A 25,511-nucleotide genomic window follows, 5' to 3' on the forward strand; every position below is an offset into this window, starting at 1 on the left:
CCGAATGGGAGATCAGCCCACTCTCGCAGGTCTGGGGTCATGCGTTTTGCCCAATTTCGCTTCCGATTCTTTTTTTCTCGAAAACCCCCAAAGAGGTGGTGGGCTCGCGCCAACGGCCAATCTAGACCGAGCGTGATTGCATTTGGCAGGTGGCGGCCGCCAAGCAACCTGAGCCTGGGTCGGGACCCGAATGGGAGAGCAGCGCACGCTCGCAGGTCCGGGGTCATGCGTTTTGCCCAATTTCGCTTCCGATTTTTTTTCTCTCGAAAACCCCCAAAGAGGTGGTGGGCTCGCGCCACCGGCCGTTCTACACCGAGCGTGATTGCATTTGGCAGGTGGCGGCCGCAAAGCAACCTGGGTCGGGATACGAATGGGAGAGCAGCCCGCGCTCGCACGTCCGGGGTCATGCGTTTTGCCCAATTTCGCTTCCGATTTTTTTTCTCTCGAAAACCCCCAAAGAGGTGGTGGGCTCGCGCCACCGGCCGTTCTAGACCGAGCGTGATTGCATTTGGCAGGTGGCGGCCGCTTAGCAATCTGAGCCTGGGTTGGGACCGGAATGGGAGAGCATCCCGGGCTCGCACGTCCGGGGTCATGCGTTTTGCAGAATTTCGCTTCCGATTTTTTTTTTCTCGAAAAACCCCAAAGAGGTGGTGGGCTCGCACCACCGGCTGTTCTAAACCGAACGTGATTGCATTTGGCAGGTGGCGGCCGCTAAGCAACCTGACCCTGGGTCGGGACCCGAATGGGAGAGCAGCCCACGCTCGCAGGTCTGGGGTCATGCGTTTTGCCCAATTTCGCTTCCGATTTTTTTTTCTCGAAAACCCCCAAAGAGGTGGTGGGCTCGCGCCACCGGCCGTTCTAGACCGAGCGTGATTGCATTTGGCAGGTGGCGGCCGCCAAGCAACCTGAGCCTTGGTCGGGACCCAAATGGGAGAGCAGCCTGCGCTCGCAGGTCCAGGGCCATGCGTTTTGCCCAATTTCGCTTCCGATTTTTTTTCTCTCGAAACCCCCAAAGAGGTGGTGGGCTCGCGCCACCAGCCGTTCTAGACCGAGCGTGATTTCATTTGGCAGGTGGTGGCCGCTAAGCAACCTGAGCCTGGGTCGGGACCCGAATGGGAGAGCATACCGTGCTCGCACATCCGACATCATGCGTTTTGCCCAATTTCGCTTCCGATTTTTTTTTTCTCGAAAACCCCCAAAGAGGTGGTGGGCTCGCGCCAACGGCCGTTCTAGACCGAGCGTGATTGCATTTTTTCAGGTGGCGGCCGCTAAGCAACCTGAGCCTGGGTCGGGACCCGAATGGGAGAGCAACCTGCGCTCGCAGGTGCGGGGTCATGCGTTTTGCCCAATTTCGCTTCCGATTTTTTTTTTCTCGAAAACCCCCAAAGAGGTGGTGGGCTCGCGCCATCGGCCGTTCTAGACCGAGCGTGATTGCATTTGGCAGGTGGCGGCCGCTAACCAGCCTGGGTCGGGACCCAAATGGGAGAGCAGCCCGCGCTCGCAGGTCCGGGGTCATGCGTTTTACCCAATTTCGCTTCCGATTGTTTTTTTTCTCGAAAACCCCCAAAGAGGTGGTGGGCTCGCGCCACCGGCCGTTCTAGACCGAGCGTGATTGCATTTGGCAGGTGGCGGCTGCTATGCAACCTGGGTCGGGACCCGAATGGGAGAGCAGCCTGCGCTCGCAGGTCCGGGGTCATGCGTTTTGCCCAATTTCGCTTCCGATTTTTTTTTTCTCGAATAACCCCAAAGAGGTGGTGGGGTCGCACCACCGGCCGTTCTAGACCGAGCGTGATTGCATTTGGCAGGTGGCAGCCGCTAAGCAACCTGAGCCTGGGTAGGGACCCAAATGGGTGACCAGCCCGCGCCCGCAGGTCCGGGGTCATGCGTTTTGCCCAATTTCGCTTCCGATTTTTTTTTTCTCGAAAACCCCCAAAGAGATGGTGGGCTCGCGCCACCGGCCATTCTAGACCGAGCGTGATTGCATTTGGCAGGTGGCGGCCGCTTAGCAACCTGAGCCGGGGTCGGGACCCGAATGGGAGAGCAGCCTGTGCTCGCAGGTCCGGGGTCATGCGTTTTGCCCAATTTCGCTTCCGATTTTTTTTCTCTCGAAAACCCCCAAAGAAGTGGTGGGCTCGCGCCACCGGCCATTCTAGACCGAGTGTGATTGCATTTGGCAGGTGGCGGCCACTAAGCATCCTGAGCCTGGGTCGGGACCCGAATGGGAGAGCAGCCCGCGCTCGCAGGTCCGGGGTCATGCGTTTTGCCCAATTTCGCTTCCGATTTTTTTTTCTCGAAAACCCCCAAAGAGGAGGTGGGCTCGCTCCACCGGCTGTTCTAGACCGAGCGTGATTGCATTTGGCAGGTGGCGGCCGCTAAGCAACCTGAGCCTGGGTCGGGACCCGAATGGGAGAGCAGCCCGCGCTCGCAGGTCTGGGGTCATGCGTTTTGCCCAATTTCGCTTCCGATTTTTTTTTTCTCGAAAACCCCCAAAGAGGTGGTGGGCTCGCGCCACCGGCCGTTCTAGACCGAGCGTGATTGCATTTGGCAGGTGGCGGCCGCCAAGCAACCTGAGCCTTGGTCGGTACCCAAATGGGAGAGCAGCCTGCGCTCGCAGGTCCGGGGTCATGCGCTTTGCCCAATTTCGCTTCCGATTTTTTTTTTCTCGAAAACCCCCAAAGAGGTGGTGGGCTCGCGCCAACGGCCGTTCTAGACCGAGCGTGATTGCATTTGGCAGTTGGCGGCCGCTAAGCAACCTGAGCCTGGGTCGGGACCCGAATGGGAGAGCACCCCACGCTCACAGGAGCGGGGTCATGCCCTTTGCCCAACTTCGCTTCCGATTTTTTTTTTCTTGAAAACCCCCAAAGAGGTGGTGGGCTCGCGCCACCGGCCGTTCTAGACTGAGCGTGATTGCATTTGGCATGTGGCGGCCGCTAAGCAACCCGAGCCTGGGTCAGGACCCGAATGGGAGAGCAGCCTGCGCTCGCAGGTCCGGGGTCATGCGTTTTGCCCAATTTCGCTTCCGATTTTTTTTTTCTCGAAAACCCCAAAGAGGTGGTGGGTTCGCACCACCTGCCGTTCTAGACCGAGCGTGATTGCATTTGGCAGGTGGCGGCCGCTAAGCAACCTGAGCCTGGGTCGGGACCCGAATGGGAGAGCAGCCCGCGCTCGCAGGACCGGGGTCATGCGATTTGCCCTATTTTGCTTCCGATTTTTTTTTTCTCGAAAACCCCCAAAGAGGTGGTGCGCTCGCGCCATCGGCCGTTCTAGACCGAGCGTGATTGCATTTGGCAGGTGGCGGCCGCTAACCAGCCTGGGTCGGGACCCAAATGGGAGAGCAGCCCGCGCTCGCAGGTCCGGGGTCATGCGTTTTACCCAATTTCGCTTCCGATTGTTTTTTTTCTCGAAAACCCCCAAAGAGGTGGTGGGCTCGCGCCACCGGTCGTTCTAGACCGAGCGTGATTGCATTTGGCAGATGGCGGCCGCTAACCAGCCTGGGTCGGGACCCGAATGGGAGAGCAGCCCACGCTCGCAGGTCCGGGGTCATGCGATTTGCCCAATTTTGCTTCCGATTTTTTTTTTCTCGAAAACCCCCAAAGAGGTGGTGGGCTCGCGCCACCGGCCATTCTAGACCGAGCGTGATTGCATTTGGCAGGTGGCGGCTGCTATGCAACCTGGGTCGGGACCCGAATGGGAGAGCAGCCTGCGCTCGCAGGTCCGGGGTCATGCGTTTTGCCCAATTTCGCTTGCGATTTTTTTTTTCTCGAATAACCCCAAAGAGGTGGTGGGTTCGCACCACCGGCCGTTCTAGACCGAGCGTGATTGCATTTAGCAGGTGGCGGCCGCTAAGCGACCAGAGCCTGGGTAGGGACCCGAATGGGAGAGCAGCCCACGCTCGCAGGTCCGGGGTCATGCGTTTTGCCCAATTTCGCTTCCGATTTTTTTTTTCTCGAAAACCCCCAAAGAGATGGTGGGCTCGCGCCACTGGCCATTCTAGACCGAGCGTGATTGCATTTGGCAGGTGGCGGCCGCTTAGCAACCTGAGCTGGGGTCGGGACCCGAATGGGAGAGCAGCCCGCGCTCGCAGGTCCGTGGTCATGCGTTTTGCCCAATTTCGCTTCCGATTTTTTTTCTCTCGAAAACCCCCAAAGAAGTGGTGGGCTCGCGCCACCGGCCATTCTAGACCGAGCGTGATTGCATTTGGCAGGTGGCGGCCACTCAGCAACCTGAGCCTGGGTCGGGACCCGAATGGGAGAGCAGCCCGCGCTCGCAGGTCCGGGGTCATGCGTTTTGCCCAATTTCGCTTCCGATTTTTTTTTCTCGAAAACCCCCAAAGAGGAGGTGGGCTCGCGCCACCGGCTGTTCTAGACCGAGCATGATTACATTTGGCAGGTGGCGGCCGCTAAGCAACCTGAGCCTGGGTCGGGACTCGAATGGGAGAGCAGCCCGCGCTCGCAGGTCCGGGATCATGTGTTTTGCCCAATTTCGCTTCCGATTTTATTTTTCTCGAAAACCCCCAAAGAGGTGGTGGGCTCGCGCGACCGGCCGTTCTAGACCAAGCGTGATTGCATTTGGCAGGTGGCAGCCGCCAAGCAACCTGAGCCTGGGTCGGGACTCGAATGGGAGAGCAGCCCGCGCTCGCAGGTCCAGGGCCATGCGTTTTGCCCAATTTCGCTTCCGATTTTTTTTCTCTCGAAACCCCCAAAGAGGTGGTGAGTTCGCGCCACCAGCCGTTCTAGACCGAGAGTGATTGCATTTGGCAGGTGGTGGCCGCTAAGCAACCTGAGCCTGGGTCGGGACCCGAATGCGAGAGCATCCCGTGCTCGCACATCCGACATCATGCGTTTTGCCCAATTTCGCTTCCGATTTTTTTTTTCTCGAAAACCCCCAAAGAGGTGGTGGGCTCGCGCCAACGGCCGTTCTAGACCGAGCGTGATTGCATTTGGCAGGTGGCGGCCGCTAAGAAACCTGAGCCTGGGTCGGGACCCGAATGGGAGAGCAACCTGCGCTCGCAGGTGCGGGGTCATGCTTTCTGCCCAATTTCGCTTCCGATTTTTTTTTCTCGAAAACCCCCAAAGAGGTGGTGGGCTCGCGCCATCGGCCGTTCTAGACAGAGCGTGATTGCATTTGGCAGGTGGCGGCCGCTAACCAGCCTGGGTCGGGACCCAAATGGGAGAGCAGCCCGCGCTCGCAGGTCCGGGGTCATGCGTTTTACCCAATTTCGCTTCCGATTGTTTTTTTTCTCGAAAACCCCCAAAGAGGTGGTGGGCTCGCGCCACCGGCCGTTCTAGACCGAGCGTGATTGCATTTGGCAGGTGGCGGCTGCTATGCAACCTGGGTCGGGACCCGAATGGGAAAGCAGCCTGCGCTCGCAGGTCCGGGGTCATGCGTTTTGCCCAATTTCGCTTCCGATTTTTTTTTTCTCGAATAACCCCAAAGAGGTGGTGGGCTCGCACCACCGGCCGTTCTAGACCGAACGTGATTGCATTTGGCAGGTGGCAGCCGCTAAGCAGCCTGGGTCGGGACCCGAATGGGAGAGCAGCCCGCGCTCGCAGGTCAGGGGTCATGCGTTTTGCCCAATTTCGCTTCCGATTTTTTTTTTCTCGAAAACCCCCAAAGAGGTGGTGGGCTCGCGCCACCTGCCGTTCTAGACCGAGCGTGATTACATTTGGCAGGTGGCAGCCGCCAAGCAACCTGAGCCTAGGTCGGGACCCTAATGGGAAAGCAGCCTGCGCTCGCAGGTCCGGGGTCATGCGTTTTTCCCAATTTCGCTTCCGATTTTTTTTTTCTCGAAAACCCCCAAAGAGGTGGTGGGCTCATGCCACCGGCCATTCTAGATCGAGCGTGATTGCATTTGGCAGGTGGCGGCCGCTAACCAGCCTGGGTCGGGACCCAAATGGGAGAGCAGCCCGCGCTCGCAGGTCCGGGGTCATGCGTTTTGCCCAATTTCGCTTCCGATTGTTTTTTTTCTCGAAAACCCCCAAAGAGGTGGTGGGCTCGCGCCACCGGTCGTTCTAGACCGAGCGTGATTGCATTTGGCAGGTGGCGGCCGCTAACCAGCCTGGGTCGGGACCCGAATGGGAGAGCAGCCCGCGCTCGCAGGTCCAGGGTCATGCGATTTGCCCAATTTTGACCCGATTTTTTTTTTTCTCGAAAACCCCCAAAGAGGTGGTGAGCTCGCGCCACTGGCCGTTCTAGACCGAGCGTGATTGCATTTGGCAGGTGGCGGCCGCTAACCAGCCTGGGTCGGGACCCAAATGGGAGAGCAGCCCGTGCTCGCAGGTCCGGGGTCATGCGTTTTGCCCAATTTCGCTTCCGATTGTTTTTTTTCTCGAAAACCCCCAAAGAGGTGGTGGGCTCGAGCCACCGATCGTTCTAGACCGAGCGTGATTGCATTTGGCAGGTGGCGGCCGCTAACCAGCCTGGGTCGGGACCCGAATGGGAGAGCAGCCCGCGCTCGCAGGTCCGACATCATGCGTTTTGCCCAATTTCGCTTCCGATTTTTTTTTTCTCGAAAACCCCCAAAGAGGCGGTGGGCTCGCGCGACCGGCCATTCTAGACCGAGCGTGATTGCATTTGGCAGGTGGCGGCCGCTAACCAGCCTGGGTCGGGACCCAAATGGGAGAGCAGCCCGTGCTCGCAGGTCCGGGGTCATGCGTTTTGCCCAATTTCGCTTCCGATTTTTTTTTTCTCGAAAACCCCCAAAGAGGTGGTGGGCTCGCGCCACCGGTCGTTCTAGACCGAGCGTGATTGCATTTGGCAGGTGGCGGCCGCTAACCAGCCTGGGTCGGGACCCGAATGGGAGAGCAGCCCGCGCTCGCAGGTCCGGGGTCATGCGATATGCCCAATTTTGATCCGATTTTTTTTTTCTCGAAAACCCCCAAAGAGGTGGTGGGCTCGCGCCACTGGCCATTCTAGACCGAGTGTGATTGCATTTGGCAGGTGGCGGCCGCTAACCAGCCTGGGTCGGGACCCAAATGGGAGAGCAGCCCGTGCTCGCAGGTCCGGGGTCATGCGTTTTGCCCAATTTCGCTTCCGATTGTTTTTTTTCTCGAAAACCCCCAAAGAGGTGGTGGGCTCGCGCCACCGATCGTTCTAGACCGAGCGTGATTGCATTTGGCAGGTGGCGGCCGCTAAGCAACTTGAGCCTGGGTCGGGACCCGAATGGGAGAGCAGCCCGCGCTCGCAGGTCCGGGATCATGCGTTTTGCCCAATTTCGCTTCTGATTTTATTTTTCTCGAAAACCCCCAAAGAGGTGGTGGGCTCGCGCGACCGGCCGTTCTAGACCAAGCGTGATTGCATTTGGCAGGTGGCAGCCGCCAAGCAACCTGAGCCTGGGTCGGGACTCGAATGGGAGAGCAGCCCGCGCTCGCAGGTCCAGGGCCATGCGTTTTGCCCAATTTCGCTTCCGATTTTTTTTCTCTCGAAACCCCCAAAGAGGTGGTGGGCTCGCTCCACCAGCCGTTCTAGACCGAGCGTGATTGCATTTGGCAGGTGGCGGCCGCTAAGCAACCTGAGCCTGGGTCGGGACCCGAATGGGAGAGCAGCCCGCGCTCGCACGTCCGACATCATGCGTTTTGCCCAATTTCGCTTCCGATTTTTTTTTTCTCGAAAACCCCCAAAGAGGTGGTGGGCTCGCGCCAACGGCCGTTCTAGACCGAGCGTGATTGCATTTGGCAGGTGGTGGCCGCTAAGCAACCTGAGCCTGGGTCGGGACCCGAATGGGAGAGCAACCTGCGCTCGCAGGTGCGGGGTCATGCGTTTTGCCCAATTTCGCTTCAGATTTTTTTTATCTCGAAAACCCCGAAAGAGGTGGTGGGCTCGCACCAACGGCCGTTCTAGACCGAGCGTGATTGCATTTGGCAGCTGGCGGCCGCCAAACAACCTGAGCTTGGGTCGGGACCCGAATGGGAGAGCAGCCCTCGCTCGCTGGTCCAGGGTCATGCATTTTGCCCAATTTCACTTCAGATTTTTTTTTTCTCGAAAACCCCCAAAGAGGTGGTGGGCTCACGCCAACAGCCGTTCTAGACAGCGCGTGATTGCATTTGGCAAGTGTCGGCCGCCAAGCAACCTGAGCCTGGGTCGGGACCCGAACGGAAAGCAGCCCGCGCTCGCTGGTCCGGGGTCATGCATTTTGCCCAATTTCGCTTTAGATTTTTTTTTTCTCGAAAACCCCCAAAGAGGTGGTGGGCTCGCGCCACCGGCCGTTCTAGACCGAGCGTGATTGCATTTGGCAGGTGGCGGTCGCTATGCAACCTGAGCCTGGGTCGGGACCCTAATGGGAGAGCAGCCCGCGCTCGCAGGTCCGGGGTCATGCGTTTTGCTCAATTTCGCTTCCGATTTTTTTTTTCTCGAAAAACCCCAAAGAGGTGGTGGGCTCGCACCACCGGCCGTTCTAGACCGAATGTGATTGCATTTGGCAGGTGGCCGCCGCTAAGCAACCTGACCCTGGGCTGGGACCCGAATGGGAGAGCAGCCAGCGCTCGCAGGTCTGGGGTCATGCGTTTTGCCCAATTTCGCTTCCGATTTTTTTTTTCTCGAAAACCCCCAAAGAGGTGGTGGGCTCGCGCCAACGGCCGTTGTAGACCGAGCGTGATTTCATTTGGCAGGTGGTGGCCGCTAAGCAACCTGAGCCTGGGTCGGGACCCAAATGGGAGAGCAGCCCGCGCTCGCAGGTCCGGAGTCATGCGTTTTGCCCAATTTCGCTTCCAATTTTTTTTTTCTTGAAAACCCCCAAAGAGGTGGTAGGCTCGCGCCACCGGCTGTTTGAGACCGAGCGTGATTGCATTTGGCAGGTGGGGGCCGCTAAGCAATCTGAGCCTAGGTCGGGACCCCAATGGGAGAGCAGCCCGCCCTCGCAGGTCCGGGGTCATGCGCTTTTCCCAATTTCGCTTCCGATTTTTTTTTTCTCGAAAACCCCCAAAGAGGTGGTGGGCTCGCGCCACCGGTCGTTCTAGACCGAGCGTGATTGCATTTGGCAGGTGGCGGCCGCTAACCAGCCTGGGTCGGGACCCGAATGGGAGAGCAGCCCGCGCTCGCAGGTCCGGGGTCATGCGATTTGCCCAATTTTGCTTCCGATTATTTTTTTCTCGAAAACCCCCAAAGAGGTGGTGGGCTCGCGCCACCGGCCGTTCTAGACCGAGCGTGATTGCATTTGGCAGGTGGCGGCCGCTAAGCAACCTGAGCCTGGGTCGGGATACAAATGGGAGAGCAGTCCGCGCTCGCAGGTCCGGGGTCATGCGTTTTGCCCAATTTCGCTTCCGATTTTTTTTTCTCGAAAACCCCCAAAGAGGTGGTGGGCTCACGCCACCGGCCGTTCTAGACCGAGCGTGATGGCATTTGGCAGGTGTCGGTCGCTAACCAGCCTGGGTCGGGACCCGAATGGGAGAGCAGCCCGCGCTCGCACGTCCGACATCATGCGTTTTGCCCAATTTCGCTTCCGATTTTTTTTTTCTCGAAAACCCCCAAAGAGGTGGTGGGCTCGCGCCAACGGCAGTTCTAGACCGAGCGTGATTGCATTTGGCAGGTGTCGGTCACTAACCAGCCTGGGTCGGGACCCGAATGGGAGAGCAGCCCGCGCTCGCACGTCCGACATCATGCGTTTTGCCCAATTTCGCTTCCAATTTTTTTTTTTTTGAAAACCCCCAAAGAGGTGGTAGGCTCGCGCCACCGGCCGTTTGAGACCCAGCGTGATTGCATTTGGCAGGTGGCGGCCGCTAAGCAACCTGAGCCTAGGTCGGGACCCCAATGGGAGAGCAGCCCGCGCTCGCAGGTCCGGGGTCATGCGTTTTTCCCAATTTCGCTTCCGATTTTTTTTTTCTCGAAAACCCCCAAAGAGGTGGTGGGCTCGCGCCACCGGTCGTTCTAGACCGAGCGTGATTGCATTTGGCAGGTGGCGGCCGCTAACCAGCCTGGGTCGGGACCCGAATGGGAGAGCAGCCCGCGCTCGCAGGTCCGGGGTCATGCGATTTGCCCAATTTTGCTTCCGATTTTTTTTTTCTCGAAAACCCCCAAAGAGGTGGTGGACTCGCGCCACCGGCCATTCTAGACCGAGCGTGATTGCATTTGGCAGGTGGCGGCCGCTAAGCAGCCTGGGTCAAGACCCGAATGGGAGAACAGCCCGCGCTCACAGGTCCGGGGTCATGCGTTTTGCCCAATTTCGCTTCCGATTTTTTTTTTCTCGAAAACCCCCAAAGAGGTGGTGGGCTCCCGCCACCGGCCGTTCTAGACCGAGCGTGATTGCATTTGGCAGGTGGCGGCCGCTAACCAGTCTGGGTCGGGACCCGAATGAGAGAGCAGCCCGCGGTCGCAGGTCCGGGGTCATGCGTTTTGCCCAATTTCACTTCCGATTTTTTTTTTCCTCGAAAACCCCCAAAGAGGTGGTGGACTTGCGCCACCGGCTGTTCTAGACCGAGCGTGATTGCATTTGGCAGGTGACGGTCGCTAAGCAACCTGAGCCTGGGTAGGTACCCGAATGGGAGAGCAACCTGCTCTCGACAAAAGAGCGCGGGCTGCTCTCCCATTCGGGTCCTGACTCAGGCTCAGGTTGCTTAGCGGCCGCCACCTACCAAATTCAATCACGCTCGGTCTAGAATGGCCGGTGGCGTGAGCCCACCACCTCTTTGGGGGTTATCGAGAGAAAAAAAATCGGAAGCAAAATTGGGCAAAACGCATGACCCCGGACCTGCGAGCGCGGGCTGCTCTCCCATTCGGGTCCCGACCAAGGCTCAGGTTGCTTTGTGGCCGCCAACTGCCAAATGCAATCACGCTCGGTCTAGAACAGCCGGTGGCGCGAGCCCACCACCTCTTTGGGGGTTTTCGAGAAAAAAAAAATCGGAAGCGAAATTGAGCAAAACGCATGACCCCGGACCCCAGACCCGCGAGCACGGGCTGCTCTCCCGTTCGGGTCCCGACCCAGGCTGGTTAGCGGCCGCCACCTGCCAAATGCAATAACGCTTGGTCTAGAACGGCCGGTGGCGCGAGCCCACCACCTCTTTGGGGGTTTTCGAGAAAAAAAAATCGGAAGCGAAATTGGGCAAAACGCATGACCCCGGACCCCAGACCCGCAAGCACGGGCTGCTCTCCCTGTCGGGTCCCAACCCAGGCTCAGGTTGCTTAGCGGCCGCCACCTGTCAAATGCAATCACGCTCGGTCTAGAACGGCCGGTGGCGCGAGCCCACCACCTCTTTGCGGGTTTTCGAGAAAAAAAAAATCAGAAGCGTAATTGGGCAAAACGCATGACCCCGGAACTGCGAGCGTGGGCTGCTCTCCCATTCGGGTCCCGACCCATGCTCAGGTTGCTTAACGGCCGCCTCCTGCCAAATGCAATCACGCTCGGTCTAAAACGGCCGGTGGCGCGAGGCCACCACCTCTTTGGGGGTTTTCGAGAAAAAAAAAATCGGAAGCGAAATTGGGCAAAATGCATGACCTGCGAGCGCGGGCTGCTCTCCCATTCGGGTCCCGACCCAGGCTCAGTTTGCTTGGCGGCCGCCACCTGCCAAATGCAATCACGCTCGGTCTAGAACTGCCGGTGGCGCGAGCCCACCACCTCTTTGGGGGCTTTCGAGAAAAAAAGAATCGGAAGCGAAATTGTGCAAAACGCATGACACGGGACCTGCGAGCGCGGGCTGCTCTCCAATTCGGGTCCCGACCCATGCTCATTTTGCTTGACGGCCGCCACCTGCCAAATGCAATCACGCTCGGTCTAGAATGGCCTTTGGCGCGAGACCACCACCTCTTTGGGGGTTTTCGAGAAAAAAAAAATTGGAAACGAAATTGGGCAAAACGCATGACCCTGGACCTGCGAGCGCGGGCGCGGGCTGCTTTCCCATTCGGGTCCCAACCCAGGCTCAGGTTGCTTGGCGGCCGCCACCTGCCAAATGCAATCACGCTCGGTCTAGAACGACCGGTGGCGCGAGCCCACCACCTCTTTGGGGGTTTTCGAGAAAAAAATCGGAAGCGAAATTGGGCAAAACGCATGACCCCGGACCTGCGAGCCCATGCTGCTCTCCCATTCGGGTCCCAACCCAGGCTCAGGTTGCTTGGCAGCCGCCACCTGCCAAATGCAATCACGCTCGGTCTTGAACGGCCGGTGGCGCGAGCCCACCACCTCTTTGGGGGTTTTCGAGAAAAAAAAAATCGGAAGCGAAATTGGGCAAAACGCATGACCCCGGACCTGCGAGCACGGGCTGCTCTCCCATTCGGGTCCCGACCCAGGCTCAGGTTGTTTAGCGGCCGCAACCTGCCAAATGCAATCACGCTCGGTCTAGAATAGCCGGTGGTGCGAGCCCACCACCTCTTTGGGGGTTTTTGAGAAAAAAAAAATCGGAAGCGAAATTGGGCAAAATGCATTACCCCGGACCTGCTAGCACGGGCTGCTCTCCCATTCGGGTCCCGACCAAGGCTTAGATTGCTTGGCGGCCGCCACCTGCCAAATGCAATCACGCTCGGTCTAGAACCGCCAGTGGCGCGAGCGCACCACCTCTTTGGGGGTTTTCGAGAAAAAAAGAATTGTAAGCGAAATTGTGCAAAACGCATGACACGGGACCTGCGAGCGCGGGCTGCTCTCCCATTCGGGTCCCGACCCAGGCTCAGGTTGCTTGGCGGCCTCCACCTGCCAAATGCAATCACCCTCGGTCTAGAACGGCCGGTGGCGCGAGCCCAAAACCTCTTTGGGGGTTTTCGAGAAAAAAAAATCGGAAGCGAAATTGGGCAAAGCGCATGACCCCGGACATGCGAGCACGGGCTGCTCTCCCATTCGGGTCCCGACCCAGGCTCAGGTTGCTTGGCGGCCGCCACCTGCCAAATGCAATCACGCTCGGTCTAGAACGGCCGGTGGCGCGAGCCCATCACCTCTTTGGGGGTTTTCGAGAAAAAAAAAATCGGAAGCGAAATTGGGCAAAATGCATGACACTGGACCTGCGAGCGCGGGCTGCTCTCCCATTCGGGTCCCGACCCAGGCTCATTTTGCTTGACGGCCGCCACCTGCCAAATGCAATCACGCTCGGTCTAGAACGGCCTTTGGCGCGAGACCACCACCTCTTTGGGGGTTTTCGAGAAAAAAAAAATCGGAAACGAAATTGGGCAAAACGCATGACCCTGGACCTGCGAGCGCGGGCTGCTTTCCCATTCGGGTCCCGACCCAGGCTCAGGTTGCTTGGCGGCCGCCACCTGCCAAATGCAATCATGCTCGGTCTAGAACGGCCGGTGGCGCGAGCCCACCACCTCTTTGGGGGTTTTCGAGAAAAAAAAAATCGGAAGCGAAATTGGGCAAAACGAATGACCCCGGACCTGCGAGCGTGGGCTGCTCTCCCATTTGGGTCCCGACCCAGGCTCAGGTTGCTTGGCGGCCGCCACCTGCCAAATGCAATCACGCTCGGTCAAGAACGGCCGGTGGCGCGAGCCCACCACCTCTTTGGGGGTTTTCGAGAAAAAAATCGGAAGCGAAATTGGGCAAAACGCATGACCCCGGACCTGCGAGCGCGGGCTGCTCTCCCATTTGGGTCCCGACCCAGGCTCAGGTTCCTTAGCGGCCGCCACCTGCCAAATGCAATCACGCTCAGTCTAGAACAGCCGGTGGCGCGAGCCCACCACCTCTTTGGGGGTTTTCGAGAAAAAAATCGGAAGCGAAATTGGGCAAAACGCATGACCCCGGACCTGCGAGCGCGGGCTGCTCTCCCATTCGGGTCCCAACCCAGGCTCAGGTAGATTGGCGGCCGCCACCTGCCAAATGCAATCACGATCGGTCTAGAATGGCCGGTGGCGTGAGCCCACCACCTCTTTGGGGGTTTTCGAGAAAAAAAAAATCGGAAGCGAAATTGGGCAAAACGCATGACCCCGGACCTGCGAGCGCGGGCTGCTCTCCCATTCGGGTCCTGACCCAGGCTCAGGTTGCTTAGCGGCCTCCACCTGCTAAAAGCAATCACGCTCTGTCTAAAACGACAGGTGGCGCGAGCCCACCACCTCTTTGGGGGTTTTCGAGGAAAAAAAAAATCGGAAGCGAAATTGGGCAAAACGCATGACCCCGGACCTGCGAGCGCAGGCTGCTCTCCCATTCGGGTCCCGACCCAGGCTCAGGTTGCTTAGCGGCCACCACCTGCCAAATGCAATCACGCTAGGTCTAGAAGGGCCGGTGGCGCGAGCCCACCACTTCTTTGGGGGTTTTCAAGAAAAAAAAAATCGGAAGCGAAATTGGGCAAAATGCATGACCCCGGACCTGCGAGCGTGGGCTGCTCTCCCATTCGGGTCCCGACCCAGGCTCAGGTTGCTTAGCGGCCGCCACCTGCCAAATGCAATCACGCTCGGTCTAGAACGGCCAGTGGCGCGAACCCACCACCTCTTTGGGGGTTTCCAAAGAAAAAAAATCGGAAGCGAAATTGTGCAAAATGCATGACCCCGGACCTGCGAGCGCGGGATGCTCTCCCATTCGGGTCCCGACCCAGGCTCAGGTTGCTTAGCGGCCGCCACCTGTCAAATGCAATCACTCTCGGTCTAGAACGCCCGGTGGAGCGAGTCCACCACCTCTTTGGGGGTTTTCGAGAAAAAAAAAATCGGAAGCGAAATTGGGCAAAACGCATGACCCCGGACCTGCGAGCGTGGGCTGCTCTCCCATTCGGGTCCCGACCCAGGCTCAGGTTGCTTAGCGGCCTCCACCTGCTAAAAGCAATCACGCTCTGTCTAAAACGACAGGTGGCGCGAGCCCACCACCTCTTTGGGGGTTTTCGAGGAAAAAAAAAATCGGAAGCGAAATTGGGCAAAATGCATGACCTGCGAGCACGGGTTGCTCTCCCATTCGGGTCCCGACCCAGGCTCAGGTTGCTTGGCGGCCGCCACCTGCCAAATGTAATCACGCTCGGTCTAGAACTGCCGGTGGCACGAGCCCACCACCTCTTTGGGGGCTTTTGAGAAAAAAAGAATCGGAAGCGAAATTGTGCAAAACGCATGACACGGGACCTGCGAGCGCGGGGTGCTCTCCCATTCGCGTCCCGACCCAGGCTCAGGTTGCATGGCGGCCGCCACCTGCCAAATGCAATCACCCTCGGTCTAGAACTGCCGGTGGCGCGAGCCCACCACCTCTTTGGGGTTTTCGAGAAAAAAAAAATCGGAAGCGAAATTGGGCAAAACGCATGACCCCGGACCTGCGAGCACGGGCTGCTCTCCCATTCGGGTCCCGACCCAGGCTCAGGTTGCTTGGCGGCAGCCACCTGCCAAATGCAATCACGCTCGGTCTAGAATGGCCTTTGGTGAGAGACCACCACCTCTTTGGGGGTTTTCGAGAAAAAAAAAATCGGAAGCAAAATTGGGCAAAATGCATGACCTGCGAGCACGGGCTGCTCTCCCATTCGGGTCCCGACCCAGGCTCAGGTTGCTTGGCGGCCGCCACCTGCCAAATGCAATCACGCTCGGTCTAGAACTGCCGGTGGCACGAGCCCACCACCTCTTTGGGGGCTTTCGAGAAAAAAAGAATCGGAAGCGAAATTGTGCAAAACGCATGACACGGGACCTGCGAGCGCGGGGTGCTCTCCCATTCGGGTCTCGACCCAGGCTCAGGTTGCATGGCGGCCGCCACCTGCCAAATGCAATCACCCTCGGTCTAGAACGGCCGGTGGCGCGAGCCCACCACCTCTTTGGGGGTTTTTGAGAAAAAAAAAATCGGAAGCGAAATTGGGCAAAATGCATTACCCCGGACCTGCTAGCGCGGGCTGCTCTCCCATTCGGGTCCCGACCAAGGGTCAGGTTGCTTGGCGGCCGCCACCTGCCAAATGCAATCACGCTCGGTCTAGAACTGCCGGTGGCGCGAGCCCACCACCTCTTTGGGGGTTTTCGAGAAAAAAAGAATTGGAAGCGAAATTGTGCAAAACGCATGACACGGGACCTGCGAGCGTGGGCTGCTCTCCCATTTGGGTCCCGACCCAGGCTCAGGTTGCTTGGCGGCCGCCACCTGCCAAATGCAATCACGCTCGGTCAAGAACGGCCGGTGGCGAGAGCCCACCACCTCTTTGGGGGTTTTCAAAAAAAAAAAAACGGAAGCGAAATTGGGCAAAAAGCATGACCCCGGACCTGCGAGCGCGGGCTGCTCTCCCATTCGGGTCCCGACCCAGGCTCATGTTCCTTAGCGGCCGCCACCTGCCAAATGCAATAACGCTCAGTCTAGAACAGCCGGTGGCGCGAGCCCACCACCTCTTTGGGGGTTTTCGAGAAAAAAATCGGAAGCGAAATTGGGCAAAATGCATGACCCCGGACCTGCGAGCGCGGGCTGCTCTCCCATTCGGGTCCCAACCCAGGCTCAGGTAGCTTGGCGGCCGCCACCTGCCAAATGCAATCACGCTCGGTCTAGAATGGCCGGTGGCGCGAGCCCACCACCTCTTTGGGGGTTTTCGAGAAAAAAAAAATCGGAAGCGAAATTGGGCAAAACGCATGACCCCGGACCTGCGAGCGCGGGCTGCTCTCCCATTCGGGTCCCGACCCAGGCTCAGGTTGCTTAGCGGCCTCCACCTGCTAAAAGCAATCACGCTCTGTCTAAAACGACAGGTGGCGCGAGCCCACCACCTCTTTGGGGGTTTTCGAGGAAAAAAAAAATCGGAAGCGAAATTGGGCAAAATGCATGACCCCGGACCTGCGAGCGCAGGCTGCTCTCCCATTTGGGTCCCGACCCATGCTCAGGTTGCTTAGCGGCCACCACCTGCCAAATGCAATCACGCTAGGTCTAGAAGGGCCGGTGGCACGACCCCACCACTTCTTTGGGGGTTTTCAAGAAAAAAAAAATCGGAAGCGAAATTGGGCAAAATGCATGACCCCGGACCTGCGAGCGTGGGCTGCTCTCCCATTCGGGTCCCGACCCAGGCTCAGGTTGCTTAGCGGCCGCCACCTGCCAAATGCAATCCCGCTCGGTCTAGAACGGCCGGTGGCGCGGACCCACCACCTCTTTGGGGGTTTCCAAAGAAAAAAAATCGGAAGCGAAATTGTGCAAAATGCATGACCCCGGACCTGCGAGCGCGGGCTGCTCTCCCATTCGGGTCCCGACCCAGGCTCAGGTTGCTTAGAGGCCGCCACCTGTCAAATGCAATCACTCTCGGTCTAGAACGCCCGGTGGAGCGAGCCCACCACCTCTTTGGGGGTTTTCGAGAAAAAAAAAATCGGAAGCGAAATTGGGCAAAATGCATGACCTGCGAGCACGGGCTGCTCTCCCATTCGGGTCCCAACCAAGGCTCGGGTTGCTTGGCGGCCGCCACCTGCCAAATGCAATCACGCACGGTCTAGAACTGCCGGTGGCACGAGCCCACCACCTCTTTGGGGGCTTTCGAGAAAAAAAGAATCGGAAGCGAAATTGTGCAAAACGCATGACACGGGACCTGCGAGCGCGGGGTGCTCTCCCATTCGGGTCCCGACCCAGGCTCAGGTTGCATGGCGGCCGCCACCTGCCAAATGCAATCACCCTCGGTCTAGAACGGCCGGTGGCGCGAGCCCACCACCTCTTTGGGGTTTTCGAGAAAAAAAAAATCGGAAGCGAAATTGGGCAAAACGAATGACCCCGGACCTGCGAGCACGGGCTGCTCTCCCATTCGGGTCCCGACCCAGGCTCAGGTTGCTTGGCGGCAGCCACCTGCCAAAAGCAATCACGCTCGGTCTAGAACGGCCTTTGGCGCGAGACCACCACCTCTTTGGGGGTTTTCGAGAAAAAAAATTCGGAAGCGAAATTGGGCAAAATGCATGACCTGCGAGCACGGGCTGCTCTCCCATTCGGGTCCCGACCCAGGCTGCTTGGCGGTCGCCACCTGCCAAATGCAATCACGCTCGGTCTAGAACTTCCGGTGGCACGAGCCCACCACCTCTTTGGGGGCTTTCGAGAAAAAAAGAATCGGAAGCGAAATTGTGCAAAACGCATGACACGGGACCTGCGAGCGCGGGGTGCTCTCCCATTCGGGTCCCGACCCAGGCTCAGGTTGCATGGCGGCCGCCACCTGCCAAATGCAATCACCCTCGGTCTAGAACGGCCGGTGGCGCGAGCCCACCACCTCTTTGGGGGTTTTCGAGAAAAAAAAAATCGGAAGCGAAATTGGGCAAAAAGCATGACCCCGGACCTGCGAGCACGGGCTGCTCTCCCATTCGGGTCCCGACCCAGGCTCAAGTTGCTTAGCGGCCGCAACCTGCCAAATGCAATCACGCTCGGTCTAGAAAGGCCGGTGACGTGAGCCCACCACCGCTTTGGGGGTTTTCGAGAAAAAAAAAATCGGAAGCGAAATTGGCCAAAACGCATGTCCCCGGACGTGCGAGCGCGGGCTGCTCTCCCATTTGGGTCCCAACCAAGGCTCAGGTTGCTTAGCGGCCGCCACCTGCCAAATGCAATCATGCTCGGTCTAGAATGGCCGGTGGCGCGAGCCCACCACCTCTTTGGGGGTTTTCGAGAAAAAAAAAATCGGAAGCGAAATTGGGCAAAACGCATGACCCCGGACCTGCGAGCGTGGGTTGCTCTGCCATTCGGTTCCCGACCCAGGATCAGGTTGCTTAGCGGCCGCCACCTACCAAATGCAATCACACTCGGTCTAGAACGGCCGGTGGCGCGAGCCCACCACCTCTTTGGGGGTTTTCGAGAAAAAAAAAATCGGAAGCGAAATTGGGCAAAACGCATGACCCGGGACCTGCGAGCGCGGGCTGCTCTCCCATTCGGGTCCCAACCCAGGCTCAGTTTGCTTAGCGGCCGCCACCTGCCAAATGCAATCATGCTCGGTCTAGAACGGCCGGTGGCGCGAGCCCACCACCTCTTTGGGGGTTTTCGAGAAAAATAAAATCGGAAGCGAAATTGGGCAAAACGCATGACCCCGGTCCTGCGAGCGTGGGCTGCTCACCCATTCGGGTCCCGACCCAGGCTCAGGTTGCTTAGCTGCCGCCACCTACCAAATGCAATCAAGCTCGGTCTATAACAGTCAGTGGCGCGAGCCCACCACCTCTTTGGGGGTTTTCGAGAGAAAAAAAATAGGAAGCGAAATTGGGCAAAACGCATGACCCCGGACCTGCGAGCGCGGGCTACTCTCCCATTTGGGTCCCGACCCAGGCTCAGGTTGCTTAATCGGCTGCCACCTGCTAAAAGCTATCACGCTCGGTCTAGAACGGCCGGTGGCGCGAGCCCACCACCTCTTTGCGGGTTTTCGAGAAAAAAAAAATCGGAAACGAAACTGGGCAAAACGCATGACCCCGGACCTGCGAGCTCGGGCTGCTCTCCCATTCGGGTCCCTACCCAGGCTCAGGTTGCTTGGCGGCCGCCACCTGCCAAATGCAATCACGCTCTGTCTAGAACGGCTGGTGGCGCGAGCCCACCACCTCTTTGGGGGTTTTCGAGAGAAAAAAAATCGGAAGCGAAATTGGGCAAAACGCATGACCCCGGACCTGCGTGCGCGGGCTGCACTCTCATTCGGGTCCCGACCCAGGCTCAGGTTGCTTTGCGGCCGCCACCTGCCAAATGCAATCACGCTCGGTCTAGAACAGCCAGTGGCGCGAGCTCACCACCTCTTTTGGGGGTTTTCGAGAAAAAAAAAATCGGAAGCGAAATTGAGCAAAACGCATGATGTCGGACGTGCGAGCGCGGGCTGCTCTCCCATTCGGGTCCTGACCCAGGCTCAGGTTGCTTAGCGGCTACCACCTGCCAAATGCAATCACGCTCGGTCTAGAACGGCCGGTGGCGCGAGCCCGCCACCTCTTTGGGGGTTTTCGAGAGAAAAAAAATCGGAAGCGAAATTGGGCAAAACGCATGACCCCGGACCTGCGAGCGTGGGCTGCTCTCCCATTCGGGTCCCGACCCAGGCTCAGGTTGCTTGGCGGCCGCCACCTGCCAAATGCAATCACGCTCGGTCAAGAATGGCCGGTGGCGCGAGCCCACCACCTCTTTGCGGGTTTTCGAGAAAAAAAAAATCGGAAGCGAAATTGGGCAAAACGCATGACCCCGGACCTGCGAGCGCGGGCTGCTCTCCCATTCGGGTCCCGACCCAGGCTCAGGTTGCTTAGCGGCCGCCACCTGCCAAATGCAATCACGCTCGGTCTAGAATGGCCGGTGGCGCGAGCCCACCTCCTCTTTGGGGGTTTTCGAGAAAAAAAAAAATCGTAAGCGAAATTGGGCAAAACGCATGACCCCGGACCTGCGTGCGCGGGCTACACTCCCATTCGGGTCCCGATCCAGGCTCAGGTTGCTTTGCGGCTGCCACCTGCCAAATGCAATCACGCTCGGTCTAGAACGGCCGGTGGCGCGAGCCCGCCACCTCTTTGGGGGTTTTCGAGAAAAAAAAAATCGGAAGCGAAATTGGGCAAAATGCATGACCCCGGACCTGCGAGCGTGGGTTGCTCTCCCATTCGGGTCCCAACCTAGGGCTCAGGTTGCTTAGCGGCCGCCACCTGCCAAATGCAATCACGCTCGGTCTAGAACGGCCGGTGGCGCGAACCCACCACCTCTTTGGGGGTTTTCGAAAGAAAAAAAATCGGAAGCGAAATTGTGCAAAACGCATGACCCCGGACCTGCGAGCGCGGGCTGCTCTCCCATTTGGGTTCCGACCCAGGCTCAGGTTGCTTAGCGGCCGCCACCTGTCAAATGCAATGACTCTCGGTCTAGAACGGCCGGTGGCGCGAGCCCACCACCTCTTTGGGGGTTTTCGAGAAAAAAAAAATCGGAAGCGAAATTGGGCAAAACGCATGACCCCGGACCTGCGAGCGTGGGCTGCTCTCCCATTTGGGTCCCGACCCAGGCTCAGGTTGCTTAGCGGCCTCCACCTGCTAAAAGCAATCACGCTCTGTCTAAAACGACCGGTGGCGCGAGCCCACCACCTCTTTGGGGGGTTTTCGAGGAAAAAAAAAATCGGAAGCGAAATTGGGCAAAACGCATGACCCCGGACCTGCGAGCGCGGGCTGCTCTCCCATTCGGGTCCTGACCCAGGCTCAGGTTGCTTAGCGGCCGCCACATGCCAAATGCAATCACGCTCGGTCTAGAACGGCCAGTGGCGCGAGCCCATCACCTCTTTGGGGGTTTTTGAGAAAAAAAAAATCGGCAGCGAAATTGGGCAAAACGCATGACCCCGGAACTGCGAGCGAGGGCTGCTCTCCCATTCGGGTTCCGACCCAGGCTCAGGTTGCTTGGCGGCCGCCACCTGCCAAATGCAATCACCCTCGGTCTAGAACGGCCGGTGGCGCGAGCCCACCACCTCTTTGGGAGTTTTCGAGAAAAAAAAAATCGGAAGCGAAATTGGGAAAAACGCATGACCCCGGACCTGCGAGCACGGGCTGCTCTCCCATTCGGGTCCTGACCCAGGCTCAGGTTACTTGGCGGCCGCCACCTGCCAAATGCAATCATGCTCGGTCAATAACAGCCGGTGGCGCGAGCCCACCACCTCTTTGCGTGTTTTCGAGAAAAAAAAAATCGGAAGCGAAATTGGGCAAAACGCATGACCCCGGACCTTCGAGCGCGGGCTGCTCTCCCATTCGGTCCTGACCCAGGCTCAGGTTGCTTAGCGGCCTCCTCCTGCCAAATGCAATCACGCTCGGTCTAGAACGGCCGGTGACGCGCGCCCACCACCTCTTTGGGGGTTTTCGAGAAAAAAAAAATCGGAAGCGAAATTGGGCAAAACGCATGACCCCGGACCTACGGGCGTGGGCTGCTCTCCCATTCGGGTCCCGACCCAGGCTCAGGTTTTTTGGCGGCCGCCACCTGCCAAATGCAATCACCCTCGGTCTAGAACGGCCGGTAGCGCGAGCCCACCACCTCTTTGGGGGTTTTCGAGAAAAAAAAAATCGGAAGCGAAATTGGGCAAAATGCATGACCCCGGACCTGCGAGCGCGGGCTGCTCTCCAATTCGGGTCCCGACCAAGGCTCAGGTTGCTTGGCGGCCGCCACCTGCCAAATGCAATCACACTCGGTCTAGAACTGCCGGTGGCGCGAGCCCACCACCTCTTTGGGGGTTTTCGAGAAAAAAAGAATCGGAAGCGAAATTGTGCAAAATGCATGACACGGGACCTGCGAGCGCAGGCTGCTCTCCCATTCGGGGCCCGACCCAAGCTCAGGTTGCTTGGCGGCCGCCACCTGCCAAATGCAATCACCCTCGGTCTAGAACGGCCGGTGGCGCGAGCCCACCACCTCTTTGGGGGTTTTCGAGAAAAAAAAAATCGGAAGCGAAATTGGGCAAAACGCATGTCCCGGACCTGCGAGCGCGGGCTGCTCTCCCATTCGGGTCCCGACCCAGGCTCAGGTTGCTTGGCGGCCGCCACCTGCCAAATGCAATCACGCTCGGTCAAGAACGGCCGGTGGCGCGAGCCCACCACCTATTTGCGGGTTTTCGATAAAAAAAAATCGGAAGCGAAATGGGGCAAAACGCATGACCCCGGACCTGCGAGCGCGGGCTGCTCTCCCATTCGGGTCCTGACCCAGGCTCAGGTTGCTTAGCGGCCGCCACATGCCAAATGCAATCACGCTCGGTCTAGAACGGCCAGTGGCGCGAACCCATCACCTCTTTGGGGGTTTTTGAGAAAAAAAAAATCGGCAGCGAAATTGGGCAAAACGCATGACCCCGGAACTGCGAGCGCGGGCTGCTCTCCCATTCGGGTTCCGACCCAGGCTCAGGTTGCTTGGCGGCCGCCACCTGCCAAATGCAATCAACCTCAGTCTAGAACGGCCGGTGGCACGAGCCCACCACCTCTTTGGGAGTTTTCGAGAAAAAAAAAATCGGAAGCGAAATTGGGAAAAACGCATGACCCCGGACCTGCGAGCACGGGCTGCTCTCCCATTCGGGTCCTGACCCAGGCTCAGGTTACTTGGCGGCCGCCACCTGCCAAATGCAATCATGCTCGGTCAATAACAGCCGGTGGCGCGAGCCCACCACCTCTTTGCGGGTTTTCGAGAAAAAAAAAATTGGAAGCGAAATTGGGCAAAACGCATGACCCCGGACATTCGAGCGCGGGCTGCTCTCCCATTCGGTCCTGACCCAGGCTCAGGTTGCTTAGCGGCCTCCTCCTGCCAAATGCAATCACGCTCGGTCTAGAACGGCCGGTGACGCGCGCCCACCACCTCTTTGGGGGTTTTCGAGAAAAAAAAAATCGGAAGCGAAATTGGGCAAAACGCATGACCCCGGACCTGCTCTCCCATTCGGGTCCCGACCCAGGCTCAGGTTGCTTGGCGGCCGCCACCTGCCAAATGCAATCACCCTCGGTCTAGAACGGCCGGTAGCGCGAGCCCACCACCTCTTTGGGGGTTTTCGAGAAAAAAAAAATCGGAAGCGAAATTGGGCAAAATGCATGACCCCGGACCTGCGAGCGCAGGCTGCTCTCCCATTCGGGTCCCGACCAAGACTCAGGTTGCTTGGCAGCCGCCACCTGCCAAATGCAATCACACTCGGTCTAGAACTGCCGGTGGCGCGAGCCCACCACCTCTTTGGGGGTTTTCGAGAAAAAAAGAATCGGAAGCGAAATTGTGCAAAATGCATGACACGGGACCTGCGAGCGCGGGCTGCTCTCCCATTCGGGGCCCGACCCAAGCTCAGGTTGCTTGGCGGCCGCCACCTGCCAAATGCAATCACCCTCGGTCTAGAACGGCCGGTGGCGCGAGCCCACCACCTCTTTGGGGGTTTTCGAGAAAAAAAAAATCGGAAGCGAAATTGGGCAAAACGCATGACCCCGGACCTGCGAGCGCGGGCTGCTCTCCCATTCGGGTCCCGACCCAGGCTCAGGTTGCTTGGCGGCCGCCACCTGCCAAATGCAATCACGCTCGGTCTAGAACGGCCTTTGGCGCGAGACCACCACCTCTTTGGGGGTTTTCGAGAAAAAAAAAATCGGAAATGAAATTGGGCAAAACGCATGACCCTGGACCTGCGAGCGCGGTCTGTTCTCCCATTCGGGTCCCGACCCAGGCTCAGGTTGCTTGGCCGCCGCCACCTGCTAAATGCAATCACGCTCAGTCTAGAACGGCCGGTGGCGCGAGCCCAACACCTCTTTGGGGGTTTTTGAGAAAAAAAAAATCGGAAGAGAAATTGGGCAAAACGCATGACCCTGGACCTGCGAGCGTGGGCTGCTCTCCCATTTGGGTCCCGACCCAGGCTCAGGTTGCTTGGCGGCCGCCAACTGCCAAATGCAATCACGCTTGGTCAAGAACGGCCGGTGGCGCGAGCCCACCACCTCTTTGGGGGTTTTCGAGAAAAAAAAAATCGGAAGCGAAATTTGGCAAAACGCATGACCCCGGACCTGCGAGCGCGGGCTGCTATCCCATTCGGGTCCCGACCCAGGCTCAGTTTGCTTGGCGGCGGCCACCTGCTAAATGCAATCACGCTCGGTCTAGAACGGCCGGTGGCGCGAGCCCACCACCTCTTTCGGGGTTTTCAAGAAAAAAAAAATCAGAAGTGAAATTGGGCGAACCGCATGACCCCGGACCTGCGAGCGCGGGTTGCTCTCCCATTCGGATCCCAACCCAGGATCAGGTTGCTTGGCCGCCGCCACCTGCCAAATGCAATCACGCTCGGTCTTAAACGGCTGTTGGTGCGAGCCCACCACCTCTTTGCGGGTTTTCGAGAAAAAAAAATATCGGAAGCGAAATTGGGCAAAATGCATGACCTCGGACCTGCGAGCGTGGGCTGTTCTCCCATTCGGGTCCCGACCCAGGGTCAGGTTGCTTAGCCGCCGCAACTTGCCAAATGCAATCACACTCGGTCTAAAACGGCCGGTTGCATGAGCCCACCACCTCTTTGGGGGTTTTCGAGAAGAAAAAAATCGGAAGCGAAATTGGGCAAAATGCAAGACCCCGGACCTGCGAGCGCGGGCTGCTCTCCCATTCGGGTCCTGACCCAGGCTCATGTTGCTTTGCGGCCGCCTCCTGCCAAATGCAATCACGCTCGGTCTAGAACGGCCGGTGGCGCGAGCCCACCACCTCTTTGGGGGTTTTTGAGAAAAAAAAAATCGGAAGCGAAATTGGGCAAAACGCATGACCCCGGACCTGCGAACGCGGGCTGCTCTCCCATTCGGGTCCCGACCCAGGCTCAGGTTGCTTAGCGGCCGCAACCTGCCAAACGCAATCACGCTCGGTCTAGAACAGCCGGTGGCACGAGCACACCACCTCTTTGGGGGTTTTTGAGAAAAAAAAATCGGAAGCGAAATTGGGCAAAATGCATGACACGGGACCTGCGAGCGCGGGCTGCTCTCGCATTCGGGTCCCGACCCAGGCTCAGGTTGCTTGGCGGCCGCCACCTACCAAATGCAATCACCCTCGGTCTAGAACGGCCAGTGGCGCGAGCCCACCACCTCTTTGGGGGTTTTTGAGAAAAAAAAAATCGGAAGCGAAATTGTGCAAAATGCATGACACGGGACCTGCGAGCGCGGGCTGCTCTCCCATTCAGGTCCCGACCCAGGCTCAGGTTGCTTGGCGGCTGCCACCTGCCAAATGCAATCACCCTCGGTCTAGAACGGCCAGAGGCGCGAGCCCACCACCTCTTTGGTGGTTTTCGAGAAAAAAAAATCGGAAGCGAAATTGGGCAAAACGCATGACCCCGGACCTGCGA

This window comes from Dendrobates tinctorius, unplaced genomic scaffold (assembly GCF_039654945.1).
Source record: "Dendrobates tinctorius isolate UK_male_01 unplaced genomic scaffold, ASM3965494v1 ptg000111l, whole genome shotgun sequence".
NCBI classification, from domain to species: Eukaryota; Metazoa; Chordata; class Amphibia; order Anura; family Dendrobatidae; genus Dendrobates; species Dendrobates tinctorius.